At 36.6% G+C, this 5658-nt stretch overlaps 1 long non-coding RNA gene across 1 annotated transcript; it reads right to left on the bottom strand.

Annotated features, from left to right (window-relative positions):
• Positions 1 to 1075, bottom strand: LOC136221720 (uncharacterized). The gene is made up of 3 exons (XR_010685278.1): positions 1056 to 1075; positions 478 to 758; positions 1 to 163 (listed from the first exon to the last, which is right to left on the bottom strand). It is a non-coding gene; the product is annotated as an uncharacterized lncRNA (long non-coding RNA).
• Between the last annotated feature and the right edge of the window lie 4583 nt (positions 1076 to 5658).

The following is a 5658-nucleotide window of genomic DNA, read 5'->3' as shown; positions in this document are numbered from 1 at the left end:
GCTCCTCACCTAAAACGTTAGGGGTATTTTTGCACCTTAACCCATAGTTTAATTAACTTGTCAACCATCTGTCTATATGCAACCATAGAAAAACAAAATAAGAATCAGAATCAATGTTATGCTCTCACCCAGATTGCTTCAAACATGAAAATGGCTCCTGCATCTGTAATTAAAAAATATTCCATTAGCATCTATTAGAAATTAATTTTAGAGAAAAAAAAACAATTGCAATTCTGTTCGTTGTTAGCTAATTTATATCCATATTTCATACAAGGATTTTGAAATTCCGGCACAAATTTAAACTATATACAATATATCCTTCTGAAGCAACTGAAATTACAGTCGAGTATATCCGATTTTTCAATCGGACATATTAGAGTTAACTACGTACAACTAAATTTAGTGCTAGTTCAAATATTCTTTGCAGAGGAAAAAATGTTAATAAATAATTTAGCAGATATTTAGAACTACATTTACCTTCGCTGCAGCTTACAATGTGTCTGTCTCATTGTCCTCATATGTAGGATTCAGAATCGGAATCGGAATCAAAATCATAATCATTACTAGAAGTAGAATCCGAATCAGAATCTGAATCATTAGTAGAACTAGAATCCGAATCTGAATCTGAATCTGAATCATTAGCAGAACTAGAATCCGAACCAGAATCAGAACTAGCATAAAAAAAAAACCTGGGATAAAACTCTTCTTCAACTATTGAAATATCTTTGGCCTCTTTGTGCAGCTTCAACTCAGTGCACCTACCCAACAGAGTTACAAATTGGTTAGAAAAAAAAGATAAAAAAACAGGGGACTTTCAAATTCATTTTGCAAGTAATTCTTTATTTCCTCAACAACTTCCTCATTTATCATATGCATCACTACATCTATTTAAGTTTAAAGTTTGAATTCATTGCTTCGTTAATTCATTCGCAACCCAATTTCTGTAGGCAGCTCTCGATCCCATTATCAACAAGGGATGCTATAAAAAATGTAAATGAAAAACTATTTGAGATCAATCAACTCAAGCTTTATGTAGCATAACATTACAAAATTACCTGGACATAACATTATGCACCTTCACATTCTGTCCCGATAGAGCTTGTTTGAGTGACCAAGCTTGGAGTATGAGCAATTACTTCCGCTGCTGATTCCATCCCATGGATCTTCAAATATCTGAACCGATTTCTTTTTGAATCTATGTAAAGTAAAGCATCTCCTAGATCCGTGGGTATAAAGTTTCTATAAGAGTGAAACATCAATATTGCCCCATCATTCAAGTACTTTATGGGTTGAAATGGGCCATAATACCGTGTTGGATAAGGACACATGGAAAAGGAGAAAACTTTAGACCACGCCTTTTCGGTACCATAATCTTTCATTGTCCAGACATGAATGGTACCGGACTTCGATACCCTAGATATGCAGACTTCTCCCCGTAATACTCCCACACTGCTATGCAGATAAAGTCGATTCTCACTTGGTGCTATAATTGACCCAAACCGTTCCCTCTCAATGTCAAAAGTACATACAGATAATGGATGTAAATCAGAAGACCAATAAAGAAACCCATTCAAATAAGCAGGAAATAACTTCGGTGAACGCTGAGTGAAAAAGCCAATGCATTTCCATGTTTTTGTGCCAAGAATATGTACTTGAGCCATACTGTGAGTGCCTCTCGCAGACATTCTTATCACCTTATATTGGTTGGACAGAGGACTAAAACCAAAACTATAACTATAACGCATAGGATGTTGGTCCAAGCCAACCTTCTTAATCTCCGGAAGGTTAATAAACTCACCCGTAATGGGATTACAAACAATAAGGGGACTTCTAGCAAATGGATCGAACAAGCAAAGCAAGCCATTGCATGAATTACTTATACCATATTTATAACTCTGATCCTTGTTTCCATGTATTTTTAATTTGGTGTCAAGGTTAACCTGAACCTTACAGACACATCCAGACTTAGAGTGGCTATGATCACACATCCCAAGCTTGAGCTCGAAATCATCATTATCTGGCTGCACAAGATAAACCATTCTCGATTGGAATCTTCGAATCAAGGGATAAACCTCAGCTTGATCAAAATGGAGCTTTGCAAATTCAGGGTCTGAAACTATATCATACCATGTTTTGCACACACATTTACATAAAACAATCCTCTTAATGGACAGCCTAAATAGGATATTTAACATAATATCCCGGGGAAGATCTGAAAAGGAAGGACCTGAATATGGAGTCTCTATACAAATATGGAAGGCAAATGTAATTGGGTGCTATTAGAAAGATGGATCCCTCTAGAGCCGCGCCTTCGGATGGCGGCTGTCCGAATAGATACCTCCGAGTTTAATAGAGATGAATTGATTTGGAATGGAACCAGCAGCGGACTCTTCACATCCAAATCGGCCTATCAATTAGTGCTCAAGAAAGGCAGTGATCATGAAAATTGTAATTGGCATTTTATCTGGTAGCTCAAAGTTCCATACCGCATTAAATTCTTCATGTGGACAACCTTGCACAACCGACTACTCGCCAATTTAGAACGAAAAAAACGACACCTGATGGATTTTGGTTCATGCACAGTTTGTAATCGAGGGAATAATCAATCCTTCATGTCCTTAGAGACCGCACAATAAGCAATTGTACATGGAAGAACTTTAACCCATTCATGAGTTGGGAAATTTCTTCTCCCTTGATTTTGGAAGCTGGATGTTGGAAAACTTAAAAGATGATAGCGAGGGTATTTGGGGGGTTGATTGGAACAACATTTTCGTAGTATGTATATGGTTCCAATGGAAATGGTGCAACTTGATAACAACCTAAATTATTCTTGAATAAGGAATAAGGGAAAATAAATAGAAATAATGGCAAACCATTATTCCTTCTAAAAGAGATATTTATGCATGATTAATATGGAATTAATGACAATCTTTGTAGGATCAATGCAGGGGTGAATATGTAAATAATGAAGAAAATGAAGGAGTTTCTAGCATTATGCCACACCACGTGGACCATGGCGAGATACGCCATAACGAGATACGCCCGATGAGAGCGAGTAGTGGAGACCCGCCATAGCTCTCAAGGAGAGCGTACATACGCCTTGACGGATCTAAGAATACCAAAAGGCGCCTTTATTACCATCCATGAATGGGAATAAATACAATTAAATGGCAATTAATAGCCATTAAAGGGGAATAAAGACTTGACTGTTCGAATACCTCAACTTTGAGGGTTTCAATGCTAAATGCTGGGATTAATGGAGAATTGATAGCAATTAAAGATGAGTAATGACCTGACTCTTCACCTGCTTCCCCATTAATGCTGAAGGTTACAAAAACCTATATAAATACCCCAGCTTCCTAGGATCAAAGGTACACTTACTGATTCCCTACTTTTGTGCTTACAGTTTATTCTCAGAAATATTACTGACTTTGGCATCGGAGTGTCCCCGGCCGATCCCAACGGCGCCTCACAGGGAAGTGCTCCGATCAAGGTTTTTTTCCCCATCAATATTGTTTCCATCAATATTGTAAAGTAAAGCATCTCCTAGATCCGTGGGTATAAAGTTTCTATAAGAGTGAAACATCAATATTGCCCCATCATTCAAGTACTTTATGGGTTGAAATGGGCCATAATACCGTGTTGGATAAGGACACATGGAAAAGGAGAAAACTTTAGACCACGCCTTTTCGGTACCATAATCTTTCATTGTCCAGACATGAATGGTACCGGACTTCGATACCCTAGATATGCAGACTTCTCCCCGTAATACTCCCACACTGCTATGCAGATCAAGTTGATCCTCACTTGGTGCTAAAATTGACCCAAACCGTTCCTTCTCAATGTCAAAAGTAAATACGGATAATGGATGTAAATGAGAAGACCAATAAAGAAACCCATTCAAATAAGCAGGAAATATGTTCGGTGAAGGCTGAGTGAAAAATCCAATGCATTTCCATGTTTTTGTGCCAAGAATATTCACTTGAGCCATATTGCGAGTGGCTCGTCCAAACATTCTTATCACCTTATATTGGTTGGACACAGGACTAAAACCGAAACTATAACGTATAGGATCATGGTCCAAGGCAACCTTCTTAACCTCTGGAAGGTTAATAAACTCACCCGTAATGGGATTACAAACAATAAGAGGACGTCTAGCAAATGGATCGAACAAGCAAAGCAAGCCATTGCATGAATTAACTATACTATATATATTCTGATTCTTGGTTCTCTCTATTTTTAATTTGGTGCCAAGTTTAACCTGAACATTACAGACACATCCAGACTTAGAGTGGCTATGATCACACATCCCAAGCTTGAGCTCGAAATCATCATTATCTAGCTGCACAAGATAAAGTATTCTTGATTGGAATCTTCGAATCAGGGGATAAACCTCAGCTTAATCAAAATGGAGCTTTGCAAATTCAGGGTCTGAAACTAGATCATACCATGTTTTGCACACACATTTACATAAAATAATCCTCTTAATGGACAGCCTAAATAGGATACTTAACATAATATCCCGCGGAAGATCTGAAAAAGAAGGAACTGAATATTGAGTCTCTATATTTCTAACTTCTTCCCCTGTTTCTTTTCTGACTTTCTTTGAATTAGAGTCTGTAACCGTATTCCTTCCTCTCTTCATGATTATTAGTAAAGCTATGAAACAGAAGCAACGCAAATGGGATTATCAGAAAACTGAATTCAAAATGCTAAAAGAAACCCTAATTTCGAAAATAAATGATTCGAATTCACCAAATTAATTGAAATCTAAAGCAGGTTTAATAAAATCAAGTAGCAAACCTAGATTTTATGACTCAATGCCACAATAATTGAAAACAGTACAATAAAAAGAAAAGCCATTCTTACCGGAAATTTGATGGAAGCGAAAAACTGAGAAACTCTGAACTCTGAACTGAACGGTAGGGCTGTAGAAAGAGCGCCAACCTCTTTGTATGTTTAAATAAGGAAGAGGGTTGAAGGCTTAAATACAACTAGGTCCCTAACATGTATTTATAAATCAATTAGGTTTCTAATTTTTATAAAATTATCAGTTAAGTCCTTAGTTTATACTTAAAAAGTCAATTAGCTTTTTAACCTTCTAAAATTACCAATTAGATTCCTAAGTTATTTTAAAACCATTACTTGAATCCCTTATATAATTGAGGGGGTGTTTGTTTACCTACTTTTCACCTCCTGTTTGCCTTTTCATTTTAAAAGTCAGAGTTTTAGGTGTTTGGTTAGACTTCTCATGTTTGCCTTTTACAGTTGAAAATCAGCATTAAGTGTTTGGTTAGTGACTTCCTGTTTACCTTTTACACCTGAAAAGCAGCCTTTTACAAAAGCAGAGAATCTCTGCTTTTTGGAAAAGCAGCTTTTTCCAACAGCAAACCGTAACAGCAAACAGCAACAGCAAACAGTAGGTAAAACAAACGGGCCCTGAAACTAGTTTTGAACCCGCACGGGATAATAATTTTATAAATATTTGATAAAAAATTTATATATGCAAGTTTTCTGTGATCATTAGTTGAGAAATATGTTTGCATTAATATTTTTGTCAGTTTTAGGTGGCAGTTTTGGTTTAATTAGTAGATAGAGTTCTAATGGGTGTTAACTGTTTTTTCAAGAAAACGTTGGGATGGAAGGATGAAAGAATAA

This window comes from Euphorbia lathyris, chromosome 3 (genome assembly GCF_963576675.1).
Source record: "Euphorbia lathyris chromosome 3, ddEupLath1.1, whole genome shotgun sequence".
In the NCBI taxonomy this organism is placed as follows: domain Eukaryota; kingdom Viridiplantae; phylum Streptophyta; class Magnoliopsida; order Malpighiales; family Euphorbiaceae; genus Euphorbia; species Euphorbia lathyris.
This window is presented reverse-complemented; position numbering and strand designations above follow the sequence as displayed.